Consider the following 15196-nt stretch of genomic DNA (forward strand, 5'->3'; position numbering starts at 1 on the left):
AGTTGTATGACCCTGGGCCAGTCCCTTAGTCCTGTTTGCCTCAGTTTCCTTATCTGTCAAATGAGTTGGAAAAGTTAATGGCAAGCAACTTTGGCATCTTTGTCAAGAAAACCCCAAATAGGAATCATGTCAAACATGACTGACAATTAAAAAAACAATCTCAGACTACTATAGCTCCCAAAATGGAATTCATTAAATTAAACCCTCTCCAGTATTGGATTTTAGAAAGATGTAAAACCCCAAATAACAACCCCAAAAAACTTGAAAGCATAAATTGTCCTAGTGTCAGAGGAGACATGGCAAATGGAACTGGAACCTGAGAATAACCACCCCAGAACAACTTTTAAGTGATACAAGATGTAATATGGAACACTAGATATCTGTAATAGATATCTAAATTTGAATCCAGCCTCAGACACTTTATAACAAGATCCCAGACAAATCACTTAATTTTTTCAGCCTCATTTGTAAAATGACGTTAGTAATAGCACCTACTTCCCAGAGTTGTTATAAGCATCAAGCTACATATAACACATGCAATATATGAAAAGTGCTTTGCAAACCCTAATGAGTTATGTAAGTGCTGCTTTTTGTTCTTGTTCATTTATTCATTTGTCTCAGACATGTCCGACTCTTCATGATCCCATTAAGGATTTGTGGGACAGAGATAATGGAGTAGTTTGCCATTTCCTTTTCCAGCTCATTTTACAGATGAGGAAACTGAAGCAAACAGGATTAAGTCACATGCTCAGGGTCACACACTTATAACTGTCTGAGGTAATATTTGAACTCAGAAAGATAAGTATTCCCAACACTCTAGGGGAAAGACAAAGAGGTTGTGGGACAGGGGAAGGGAAGTGGGCAGGGGAAGAGAATTTCACATAGTAGCTATTACTACTTTAAACATTGTGCTATTTGGTTAAGGATACCATATAATAAAAGCTCTATCCTCTACCTGACTTTATTTTGTCTTTTTTTCTTAGCCTCTAAACATTCCTCTCATCCTCTACAGCCTTGCTCAGTGATAGCTGGGAAAGGTCAATATTGTGCTGGAATGATAGAGTATAGGAGAGGAAATCTGTCGAGCAGATCTCAGTCTGTCAAACACCTGTGTTTGGTGACAAATACTACACATGGCATTCCTGTTTACATTTTCGTAGTGGCCAATTATCTTAACTGGTAATAGCTGGGTAGCCCTAAAATAGAGGGTGTGCTTTTGCCCTGTCAACTTTCCTGGAAACTGGGCTCACTGTCCTATGTCCCTACATAACCCCAACGGGACGTTGCTTGCTTGGCTGCTTAGCTCATGGTGGAAAGTGACCACAAGGATTTTTAAATTGGGGGCTTTTATGAACACACAGGAAGCCAGAGAGATATTGGGTGCTGATGCTGTCCTTTAGGTTTCCAATATTCTTTGAGACTGTCAAGTAGCAAACAGCTCTTAGCTTTCACAAAGGAAAAAAAGAAATGAGATTTTAAAAAGACTGAATGACTTCTGAAAAATTTGCACTAATAATTCCATGACTCATTAACTATGGTAATGTAATGGATGGTTGCCTCAGTCAAATTGATATCTATTAAACATCTTAAGTTTAAAAAGTCAAGATCTCTCACTGCATCCAGGGCCATCTCCAGTCATCCTGATCTATATCTTGCCACAAAACCAAGATGACTTCAGAGAAGAATGTGAAGCAGGTGACTTTGCACAGCCCTCCCTCACTTAAATCCAATTCAGTTGCATGCCATGAAATCACCTCTTTTATCTAATGGTCATCTTAGAGAAATTTTCTTCCTTCTTTCCTTCCTTCCTCTCTCCCTTTCTTCCTTCCTCTTCCTTCCTTTCTTCCTTCTTTCCTTCCTTCTTTCTTCCTTCCTTTCCATTTTTTTCCTTCCTTCTTCCCTCCCTTCCTCCCTGAGCAAATCATTTAACTTCTCTTTCCTCAACTGTAAAATGCATATAATAATACCACTTATCTCTTGGCGTTGTTGTGAAGTATGTGATGACATCCTATTAAATGGGATAGTATCTATAAAGTGTTTTGTAAACCTTGAAGTGCTACATAAATGCTAGCTAATAATAATTTTAATCTGAGTCTCAATTTCCTCATTTTTAAAATAATAATAGAGTTGTAAGACTCAAATATTATTTTTTTACATTTACTGCATTTTATAAATATCAAAGATGTTATTTCTTTTTGTTCATTTATATAAGGCCCAGAGTTTCTGAATGGTGCTATTGATACTGATTTGGGGCTTTTAGAAAATCTCTAAGAAAAGTTGTTCAAAAAGCTTGTCAAGTAACAAATAGTTCTTAGCTTTCACAAAGGAGAAAACTGAAATACAAAAAGATTGAATGACTTTTGGAGCAGTCACACTTCCAGCTTCTGAGGTCCCTTGCCAACATTGATTCATCAGTGGTACCAGTGTTACTGGAAAGGGTATGGCCATCAACTTTCCTATGGTTCTGATGTGGACTGACTCTTTTTCCCTTGTCAAGAAGAAGCCCAAGCAGCTATTATCAGGTATGACCAGTTCCCAGCCTATCCTGTGTATAGACCGATTGTGAGGATGGAACTTTTTTTTAATCAACTCTCATGTCTATCCCCCAAGTTCTGTGCATCTTTAAGCCACCTTTGAGACATTGATTAGCATATCTTTAAACAGGTCTGGGACCTGGTCTGCCAGGTGCATTTTATCTGACTCTTGAGCCCTCTCTCTGAGCTCCTGTTTTCACTTTCCTGATTTCCCTGAGAAACCTCCAAAGCTGTATTTTTCCCTATGAAAGATTTACTCATAATGAAGATTTTTGCTAAATTATTTTCAGGACTAAGCCCACTATGGGGTTTCCCTTTTTCTCCCTCACACTGCCTTCTCCTTAATAGGCCCCTTTCTCCTTACTCTTAACTAAATCTGGTCAGTCTGCTAAACTCCTCTATGGATCTAACCTGCCAGGTAATGGCTTCTTCCCATCTCACCAAGTATTTCCTTTCTCCTAGTTAATTCTAAGGTCCCCTGGAGAACTTGTCTTTTTCCTTGCTAACTCTATGCTCTCCCAACTCTCCTATTTGCTGCTCTTAGTGCCTATTTTACTTCTTATTTTGACTTTAAAATATTAATAATAATAATTAATAATTAATTTTAATAATTTTATAGCCTCTTCTAAATAAACCTACTTCTTAGCAAAGAGAATGGCCATTGGGAATTTGTCACATGTTTATTTCAAACCAGGAACGGCTACCCCAGTCTCATCATTTGATACTTGAAGCCCATGGTCTTCTTCCCAAAGGTAAGAAATGAATACTCCAATATTTTTTCCTACTAAGGTAAAGTGTGACCTGGAGCCTAGCAAACATCTAGTGCTCTGAAACCCATTGGCCTTCTCCTTCACCTGAAGACAAGAGGATTCCTCCCCTGCCCACACTTTCTAAGTCTCATTTCTCATTATAGCAAAGTCCTTGGTGAATCCCCAGTTGTTGAGGGTTTTTTAATTTGTTTTTTCTCTAAGGCTTTGATCACTTAGCATAACTGAAAGCTATATGATCCAACTATTTAGGAGATGCCTTGAATTTAATTGTTTTGCCATTTCTGGTGTGAACCCTACTTTTCTAGATGCTAAATCTGTGGGTATCAGCAACAAGGATGGGATGGGATAGAAATAAGCGAAGCCTGTAGAATACAGAATTTTTGGCTTTCCAGGGGAACTCTTGAGACATTTGGCCATCTAATTTAAGGCATGCACATGTCATATCTTTTTTCTTCTCTCTCTGTCTCTCTTTTGTTGTTGTTGTTGTTGTTGTTTTGTTTTGTCTGTCTCAGTCTCTTAGGCTAAATGATAAGATTGGGGTAGTAATTCTTCTAGAGTTTATGCTGGTATCCCAAAATTCTAAGTCTACCAATTTCCTAAAGTCTCTAGTCCTGGGGCTCTGTGCCCAAAATGGGGAATATTCCTATTTGTGTATGTGTCTGTGTGTAAAAGGGTATGACTTGTGGGCCCAGTCATCCTTCACCTTATGGGAAAGCTCTTCCCTTCAATCCTTCAACTCTCTGCAGAAGGGTTGAATGGATGGAAAAATATAGAAAATTATTGTAATTTGGAAGGGCAGTTTTCTGCCACCTTGAAATTTTGGGGCTGTGTGCATTTAAGTTGGAAATCTAATTCTACAATTGCATGAGATACATTGGATTTAACATATATTTTTACCATGTTTAACATATATTGGATTACTTGCCATCCAGGAGAGGGGGGAATGGAAGGGGAGGGAAATTGGAACAAAAGGTTTTGCAACGTTAATGTTGAAAAATTATCCATGCATATGTTTTGAAAATAAAAAGCTTTAATAAAAAAATAGAAAAAATAAAACTGCGTGAGAGAATTGTATAAGATAATCACTATTAACTGGGACGTGCTAAAATTGTGAACTTGTTTATTCTGAGTACAAGCTCTTAGAAATATGAGTGCATAGAAATATGAGGGGCAGTTAGATGGCGCAGTGGATAGAGCATCAGCCCTGAAGTCAGGAGGACCTGAGTTCAAATATGATCTCAGACCCTAGGCAAGTCACTTAATCCCAGTTGCCTCAGCAAAAGAGAGAGAGAGAGAGAGAGAGAGAGAGAGAGAGAGAGAGAGAGAAGGAAAGAAAGAAAAAAGAAAGATGCATTAATATAGGAAAGAAGGAAAAAAGGAAAGAAAGAAAAAAAAGATGCATTAATATGTAATACTTAAGTATCACTACTGAAAATTTAAATTTGTATTTAATTTGATTTTAAGCAAAATTTTTAATAGGCATTAAAACTTTATCTGGATCGAAATTAGTTATCCTTTCCTCCCCCTTCACTGGGGGAAGTAAAAGGAAAAAATTCAAACCTTGTTAGCAAACCTTGTTAGAAAGAAAATCCTGGTGACAATTTGACTATCATTTTCAAAAATTTTTGATTACAATTTTGGGAGTTTTCTGAAACTAGGGATTGAAAATTGCATAATGGTTTTGTTTTTGATGAGTTGAAATATGAGGGCATAATCTGCCCTTCCCTCTATCCCTTCACAGAATGGGGGAGGTATCAAAGAATGCAGTCTATAAAAACCCTAAGAATAGTTGAGGTGAGCTGGTAGGCAACAAATTCAGCCCTTCTCTGGGCCCCCTGCTTATTAAATAACATTTCTTTAACTTTGAATTGCTTTTATTTTTTAAAGGAATAATCTATGTTTGCATGGTATTAATAACTGAATATTTGTTTTTATTTTTCACATCTATGGTTGTTTTAAGAGAAAAGTCATTTATGTTTAACATCTACCTAGATAACATGCTGTATCAAAAGGTTCTGTTTAGCAATGCAAGGAACATTTAAGAGAAGTTTGTTAGATATTTTTAGTTTTGATTAACTGCAGGTTCTCTAAAAATGATTATGTCTGACATAGTTAACATCTATTTTCAACAAATTATTTGTTTTTTATTAAATTTATTTATTTTTATTACCCATTTCTTTATGAATCATGTTGGGAGAGAAAAATCTGAGCAAAAGGGAAAAACCATTGGAGAGATTAAAAAAAAATAGAAAAAAAAAAAGAAATGAACATAGCATGTGTTGATTTATACTCAGTCTCCATAGTTCTTTTCTCTAGATTCAGATGACATTTTCAGTCCAAAGTTTATAGGGATTGCTTTGGATTACTGTACCACTGAGAAGAACCAAGTCTTTCATAGTTGATCATCACACATTCTTGTTGTTATTTTGAACAATGTATTCCTAGTTCTGCTGGTTTCACTCAGCATCAGTTTGTGTAAATCTTTCCAGGCTTTTCTAAAATCAGTTTGTTTATCAGTTTTTTTTAATAGAACAATAATATTCCATTATCTGCATGTACCACAACTTACCACAACTTGCTTAGCCATTCCCCAATTGATGGATATATATTCATTTTCCAATTCTTTGATACTACAAAAAAAGGCTGTTCAGCAAATTATTTAATATTTGCTTAGTGTATAGTATTGATAGAACATCTATATTTCCATTTTTTCTTTTTACACCTAGTTTTGACTGTCCCCCTCTGCACAACACAAGGAAAATGAAATCCCCTATCTTCAAGTTCATGTGCATGTGAAAAGAAAGTATGGCACGAGTGAAAGTGTGCTCAGATAGCTTAAGTTCTGTAGAATGATTTGTAAACTTTCTTTTTAGATCTGAAGCCTTTGATGTGGAATTTTGCTATTAGAGAGAAAAATCTCTTGCAACTATTTCTTTTGAGTTTTGAATTTGGGTATAATTGTCTGATGGATAATTAAGTCAGTAATCTACCGTTCAAGAGAAATGCCATAAGTTACTCAAAGGGATACTCCTGATGGTGGATGTTTGTCTGGGAAAGAATTGGGACAACCTTAGTCTCTGCTTAAGGTCAAATCTCTCTGACTCAGTTTCCCAGTTGTGTTCCTTTAAACTGGAATGTTTTCCACCTCATTATTCCTGAGTCTGGCTATGAGGTGGAATTTTTACTACAAGATTGGTTGTCCATAGCCTATTAGCTGAAATCAAATAGCTAAAGATGTTTTTTTCCTGTAATCATGTCTGTTTTTTTCTCTTATAGAAATCACTATATTCAGAGTAAGTAGTCAGCTTAAGCTTTAAAGCTTAAAGAAAGCTTAAAAGCCAAGATCAAAAAAAAATGCAAGTATAAAATCTTGTTGTTTTCTATCTGAAAATGTGTGATTATTAGATAAATGACTGTTTTCTATCATTGGGTAGATAAATATTTGACCTAATATTGGAATGTTACTAGAGATAGATCTTAATTGAAATATGTTTGTATAAGGCCTCTAAATCTTTCAAAAAGTAAGAACATTTAACTACTGATGCAACTGTTTGTGAGACACAGCTGCTATTCTCATGCAGTGTGACTTAGAGTAGAGAATGTTAGTACAAACAGCTTTTTTTTAATGTAACTTATCCAAGACAATCCCAATAAAATGGATAGAAAATGCCATCTGCATACAGAAAGAGAATTATGGAGATTGAATGTAAATCAATGCATACTATGTTTACTTCTTTTTTGTTTTTTTTTTTCTCTCCCATGGTTTTTCCCTTTTGTTCTGATTTTTCTCTCCCAAGATGATTCATAAAGAAATGTATATTTAAAATGTTAACATTCATGTATAACAAGAAAAAATAAAACAACAAAGAAAAAAAGAAATGTAACTTAGTTTTTTGTTACATCCATGCAAAATGTCAATTTTATTTAAGTTAATGTGGAAATAACATCTCTTTGTCCCATTTGCTTTGTGGCATAAGCATGATTTTTTTTTTCAAAATAACTTATTTGATAGCACTAATTAAGCCATAGGAAATTGGCTTGCTGATACACACAGTTTACTACATTTGCCTTTTTAATCTCCAATAGACTCTAGCAAAGAGGAGATAATATACTCTTCCCTTTCTGAGTGGTTTTAAACACTCTCAGATCAGCTTCTAATTCCAGAGACTAGCCAATGGAAACTTCTCTGAGACCTCCACCTGGCTATAAAGACTGCCCTTTGGTCTCTTGTGAAAATGTATTTCACTGGTCACAAGATAGGAAAAACTATTAGGCAGGATTATCAGACATGCCCAAGAGCTGATATTTTGTGCCCATAAAAATAAAATCTGTTCAGAGGAGAGATACTTGTCTAAGAAAAAACTGACAGAGGGAGGCTTTACACATATGCTTTATATAAAAGTTTGGGTTAATCTCTCTGTCTCAGTGTCCTGCTTTTGCCAGAGGATTATTTATTCCTAGATCCTTGTGAAGGAAGGGCCGGATACCTCTGTTAGTTTGATGGGATCCCTCTTTCTGAAAATTGCTTTTAAGTTAAATATAAGCCCAGTTTTCCAAAGCAATCTTCTTCATGAGGATCTTGGCCACTCTCTTTATTTGGCTTCTATATTCACCGCACTTTAATCCTCAGTAGGCAATGGACTTTTGACTAAAGTGCCATCCTAGGTAAAGACCTCTGGAAAAACCTCTCCTTTACTTATCCAAACAGCCAAGTTATGATGTCAAACCCCTTAGGTTATATTTCCCTGCTGGTATCATATCTTCCCAATTAAACCTGTTTTTACTCCTGATGCAGAGAAAATTCCTCAGGAAGAAGAGCCAGGTCAGCACAAGAACAGCAAAATCTCTTTTAAAAGAGATCATATTTTGTTTAGGGCTGCCCAGCTTTTTACAGAGTGACAAGCCTTCATGTCATAAATAATCCAAACTGTGGCTAAGACACTTAAAACTGATTATTATCTCCACTCTCCCTGGCATCCTCAGTCTTCAAGGAAGGTGGAGAAAACTGATTCTCTCTCCAGGTCAATTGCTTTCTCCCTCACATCTTAAGCCATTTTTTCCCCTGCTTTTTTAACCATATGTCCCAGGGATGAGAGTTCTGCTTTTAGTGTTCTCTCTCAAGCTTTCCCTGTCCCTCCCTGTGGGCTCCTGTCAGTGGGAGGATAACTTTTTGGTCAGACTAGGACAAAGCCTGATCTCAGTCTGTTATCCTCTCTACTCAATGTCTAAGTCCTTTTGAACAATTTGGCATGTGTATCCTTGATCACCAAACGACTGTTTGCTACTGTGTCTAACTTCTGTTAAGTTTGTTTTCTTCTAGGATTTGGTCAGTTCAAATGATCAGCACCAGACAGCTGTATCGACCAGCTTCAGGAATCTGACTCAGATCCATACTGGATGCTGCTTCAATCAGCTCCTGGTCTATCCCGCTCCATGTCCATTCCCAACAAAAAGTCATTTCAGAAGATGAGATCATCACCCCATATCCCCAAAAAATTTGGGCCCCATTTGTTTGGGGGAAAACTAATTATTGGGGTATCAGCAAAATACTACTCAGCAGTCCCCCAATAAGGAACAAACTCACCCTAGGTTAATCTCCATTATTGTGCTCTGGTAACCAACTAGTGTTGTCTCCTTTGGCCTAAATTTATCTCTATAACACTCTCCTTATTGTGTTTTCACTCCTAGGTTCTGTACTTATTAAGTATAACAAGTTTGAATTTGAGCTCCAAAATGGTCTCAAAATTTGTCTCCTAAATCCCCTTCTATTTAGAAACCACACACATTTTTTGAAAGATTTCTTTTGCAAATCAAAGCATAAACTGACTCTCTTCCCTTGTCAGGAAGAAGCCCAACCAGCTACTATCAAGCATAACCAATTCCCAGACTGAATGTCAGGATGGAATCCTTTTATCATCCCCCATCATCCATCCCCCAACGGTTGTGCATCTTAAAACAACCTATGAGATATTGATTAACATACCTTTAGACAGATCTGAGACCTGGTCTGACAGGTGCATTCCATCTGGCACCTGACCCCTCCCGTCTTTACTTCTTTGGTTTCCCTGAGAAATTCCCAAGGCTGTATTTCCCCTAAAAAAGATCTACTCATGATAAAGATCTTGGCTAAGTTCTTTCAGGACTAAGTCACTATGGGGTTTTTCTTTTCTCCCTCATAGTGTCTTCCCTTTAATAGCGTTTTTCTTCTACTTAACTCTGCTTAGTCTGCTAAACTCCTCTATGGATCTAACCTGCCACTCAATGGGTTATTTCCATCTCATGGACTCTTTCCTTTCTCCTGGTCAATTGTAATTTCCCCTGGGAAACTTGTCTTTTTCCTTGCTAACTATATGGTCTTCCAACTCTATTTCATATTTGCCACTCCTAGTGCCAGTTTTACCTCTTATTTTGTCTGTAACTTTTTCTCCTAAATAAACCTACCTCTTGGCAAAGAGAATGGTCATTGTGAATTTGTCACATGTTTATTTCAAACTAGGAATTGCTTCCCCAACTTCATCAGTTCCATTCACAATCCCTGACTTCTTCTCATACCAAAGTTCCCTTTCCTGGATCCAAGTTCTCTACATGGGTTGTATACTCCAATAGAAAGTAGGATTCCTGAAAGCAAGAGCAGACTAGAAGTCTCACTTTAGTGTTTATGTCCCTAGTATTTTACCCATCTTAGAGGCTGGCACATATTAGGCATTTTAAAATGACCACTGTTTTTTCATTGTCATCAAATATGGAGATTCAGGAAAACACTAAAAAGTGAGAAAGAAAAGAGGAAGCTGTGTAGAACAAAATGAATTAAAGGCATTTAGCTTAGATTTTAGAAGACAAACAATGAAAAGGATAAATAACTGAAGATGATCAGAGAAGAGTGGTGTAGTCTCATAAAAATAGGGACTGAAAAGTTCCAATCCAGAATAAGCTTACAGACAATTTAATAGGAAATAGGATCTTTGGAAATATCATTGAGATCATAGCAAAATCCATTCTAGTAATAAAAAAAAAATGGAAGAGGGTATGTTTGGATACATTTTTAGGGTAAGAATCTGTTGTACCAAGATAAAATGTATAAATAACTTAAAAAAAAAAAAAAAACTATGTTGGAACATTGTGGTATAGTGAATTAAGAGCCAGCTTAGAAACCAGGAAGACCCATATTCCTCTGACTCATTATATTTGTGTGACTGTGGAGAAGCCACCCACTCACTGCTCTAAGGAACTCTTGAAGACTCTCAGTTTCACAGAGATGCTGACAACATCACAACCATATCCCCTATATTGGGGTCAAGGGGAAGATCAAAGATAGATGGAATGATAATGATTTACAGAAAGAAAACAGAACTAGTCAACTTTTAGTTTGGTTCTGTTTTGTCTACCAAAGATAATTGTACTTTGTAAATAACAAAAATTGTTAACAGAAGACTTGTTTAAAAAAAAAAAAGGTATCAAAATTCATTTACTTGAATGAAAGCATAGAAATCATGCTTTGCAAATTTGCAGTTGACATGAAGTTTGTAGTTAGCTAACACACTGGATGATAAAAATCAAAATCCCCAAAGATCTTGATAAGTTTGATAGAATAGAGTTTCTCAATGAAATTTGGGATTCTTTCTTTCTTGATTGAGCTATCTTGCTCTCAATGGGAAAGCAAATTCACTCTTTGCATGTTGTCTAGTATATTCTCATCTGTATCTTTTCTGATTTCTGTTTGCTGTCACTTCAGAGCATTAAGGAAGAGAATCTTTGAGTTTGGGTATATATTTTGACCTAGGATTCAAAATCTGAATCAGCTATATGACATAATCACAAAAATGGGTAATGCTATCTCAATTTCCATATAAAGCAGGGGCAGTTTTGCCAATCCATAGTATATAAAAGAACAGTACAACTATATTCACTCTGGGCAGCCAACAACTGCTCAGTTATGGAAATCATAATTTAGAAAAGACATAGACAAACTGAAGTACAGTCAGAAGAAGAAGCCCCAAGTGTTGAGAAATCTAGAAGACATACTATATGAATATTAAATAAAGGAGCGGAAGAGGCAGAGCCAGAAGCAGAAAGTTTTAGAGAGATATAACTATCTTCAAGTTCTTGAATATCTATCATTTGGAACAGGCTTCAGATTTCTTCTATGTGACCCCAGAAGTCAGAGCTTGAAACAATATGTGGAAGCCACAAAGTAGCAGATTTAGGCTTATGGTAAAGAAAAAGATCACAATTAGATATAACTGCCCAAAAGTAGAATGACTTGCCCCAGAAGGCATTGTGATTTTCTAACTGGATGATTGGATGATCATTTATTGGAGATTTCATAGAAGGACTTCTTATTCAGGAATGGTTCAGGAATTAGCCCCCTTCCAGCACTTTGACTATCCTTGTGTGATTTGAATTTTGGAGAAAAATGGGAAGATTGTAAAAGAACTTCTCACAAGTTCCTGGATATGGAGAGTACATACCTAATATAGACCAGTAAAAATTTTTTTGTCTATGAGATTTGTAAAATCTAATCAAAAGAGCCTTTCACTAAAGGGAACAGAAGGGAAAAAACTAATTATGTCCACTACAGTAGAGATCAAGCAGCTAGCTGGCATGGTGCAAAACAGATTTGAAAAGATTTAAAAAAGAATAGGTAGGATTCCAAATGCAAAGCTCTCAAGACTGAAATTCTGAAGCCACAAAGAAAAATAATTCAGATGAAAAGAGAATTGTTTAAGGAAAATAATATGAATGCATGGGGAAATGCCAACCAATTTAAATTTAAGAAGATATGTTAAAAAAAATAGAACAAATAGATGATAAACATTGAAATATGGCATTGTTCTAAAAGAATAACATCAAAAGGAAGAAAGCTCAGAAAAATACTGAAGTTCACAAGAAAAGTTAAATATAACTTGTGTGGAATGTCTCAAACTCTCTGTATAGCTCCTCCTAATTCTCACACAGTTTATATTAATACCTATTTCTTCTATAGGCTGGTTCATTCATTCCAACCTCTCACATTGGTCCAGAGAAGGACTGCTGTGATGTAGTATCACTTAAAACTATCTCAAAGCTCTTGCTACGGGGGAATACGCTCCCTCCTGCTAACCATTTTTGTGTTTAAGCTTCCACTAATGTATTTTCATTTACACAAAATCAGTTATCCAACTAAAATGGAACATTTAAATCTTAAGCATAACCACTTTGTTAGCAACAAAGCAAAATAAATACTGAAAATAACACCATAGTTATTCATGTTATTAAGGCAAATGCAAGGATAAGAAATACATATCCATCCACACAGAAACCTGAATCATTCTCTCCCAACAATGTACTCAGTATCTAAGATGGAGAATGGGCACAAACTTCAAAAATCTGGCAAGGAAATACTTGAGTGAGAAAAACCATATGTTTAGAAGAATTCGCAATTCAGAACCATACAATCTATTGTCCTTTGTCTCAGGAATTGTCCAAAAGCACATTTTTTAACAAACGTAGCTTCTGTGTTGAGCAAATGCTTCCATTGCTAAATTGAGTTGATCCATTTTATGCGTGACTAGGTGGTAAAGTGGATAGAGTGCCAGGTCTGGAGTTAGGAAGTAAGGAAGTACTTCAAATTCAACTGCAGACATTTACTGAGTCTGTGACCCTGAACAAGTCATTTAACCCCATTTGCCTCAGTCTCCTCAACTGTAAAATGAGCTAAAGAAGGAAATGGCAAAACTCCCTAGTATCTCTGCCAAGAAATTCTCAAATTGGGTCATGAAGAATTGGACACACATGGACAACAACATGATGGACTTATGTCACTGGCCATGATATTGGTCCAATTAGTTGAGCCATATAGTGACTTCTCTGATTCTCTGCTTTCAAGTCCTTCCTCTATAAGCTCTTTGAGGATAGGTACTAATTTATTTTGTCTTTATATCTCCAGGACTTTGCAGAAACCCTTGCATTCATTTTTCAACTCTTATGTAGTATTCATAAATTCTGGCTTCAAACCTGGTCTATAAAGTTCTGTTATCATTCAGGCATGTTTTAGACCAAAGTTTGTTACACTGTGGATCACGACTAGTTGTATAATCAATTGTAGGGATCATGAAAAATTTGTAAAAGATACATCACCAAGATTTAATTCTTTATGTAAAAATAACCAAGCACATCCATCTCATTATTATGCAAATTTATTTTGGGAGAAAAGGAGTTGTGAATGGAAAAAGTTTAAGAAGCCCTGTTTTGGACAAGTGAACTGCCAAGGATCACTCTTCCTTACATGAACAATACAAAGTTTTCAACTGTACTTGAGAAAGGGAGATGAACAAAGAAGGGATAGGAACACTGCCCAAATGACTGGATGATCTTTCCACTCTACATTCTCTCTCAGTAATCTCATTACCTTCTAAGTTATCTTCAGTTATCTCTATCTTTAAAGCAGATGACACATAGAGTTATATATTCTGCTAACCCTAGTTCTACATGACCAAGTTTCAATTGGACACTTTGAATTGAATGTCCTCAAGTTGTCCACAACTCAGCACGTCCGAAGCAGAACTCTTTGTCTTTCCCAAAGACAAAGTGTAAGCCGACAGCTCTTGTAACCTTCCCCATCACTATGAAGGACATCACCATACTTTCCAAAATGCAAATTCAGAACTTTGGATTCATGCTTTACTCCTTACTCTCATTCATTTTTATAGACAAAGAGCTTACCAATCTATTGGTACAAAACTTTAGCACCTGTGCCCTGTTACCCCTCACTCATGACCACTACTCTGATTTAGGCCTCCATCACCTTTTGCCTGAGCTTTTGCAACAATTTTTTTCTTGTTCTTCTCCCTTAAAGCACAAATCTGATCATATCCTGCTCATACCAAGTAACCATTAATACCTCTCCATTGCTCATAGTGTGGTGGTTAAAATTATAAAAATATACTATTCTATCAAATTGATTAATACTGATTAAAATAGAATAAGGCTTCCTTCCTTCCTTCCTTCCTTCCTTCCTTCCTTCCTTCCTTCCTTCCTCCTTGTGATTCTAAAAGGCCAAAGTAGGTGAATGAGCATTCTAGGGTTTTGGGGTGGAATAGAGGGACAAACAGTGCAAAGGAATGGAAATTCCTAGCAGTTGAAGCTTGCTGTGTGAGAAACAGCATGTAAATCAATATGACTAAGCTGTACAAAAGGTGAAGAGAATTAATGAATAAGAGTAGGATGTTTGGAAGGTACTAGTTTGTGAAGAGTTGTAACTCTTCATAAGAGTTGCTCCAGGAGACAATACAGAGCTACTAGAATTTGCTGAGTAAAAGAGTGACATAATTACACCTGTGCTTTAGAAAAATTATTTGGTGACCATGTGCAAGATATATAGGAATGTGGAGAAAACTTCAGGTAAGAAGACAAATTGGAAGGCTAGAATAATAGAAATAAAAATACGTTTTTATGTATGTACAAGTGTTTTTAATGAATGGAAAACTTAGTTTACCTACTGAAATGTTTCAAAATTAAACAATTTCTAAGTTTTCCCATGATTTACTTTCCCCTCAAAATATCTTTGGGCTAAAAATAAATATGAGACACTTGAGCTTAAAGAACAACTTTAATAGTTCTATGGAAGTACCCCAAAACAAGGCCAATAATAAAAATGTCCCTACACCTTAATTAGCACACTGCTCTCCCAAGTAGCATTAGCATTAATATTTTATATTCACCACATGCTCAAGGATACATCTGCAGGAACCATTTGCCATTATTTTTTAAAATGTGTATTTCAACATCAAAAGAAAAGGGACATGTCAAGTGCAGCATGCTGGAAAAAACAGACTCTGTTCTAAAATATAGTTAGGGTGTTCCCATTGTATTAGGAAGATAATGATTTCCTCTCCACTCATCCTCTACCCACAA

Source organism: Sarcophilus harrisii, chromosome 1 (genome assembly GCF_902635505.1).
Source record: "Sarcophilus harrisii chromosome 1, mSarHar1.11, whole genome shotgun sequence".
NCBI classification, from domain to species: Eukaryota; Metazoa; Chordata; class Mammalia; order Dasyuromorphia; family Dasyuridae; genus Sarcophilus; species Sarcophilus harrisii.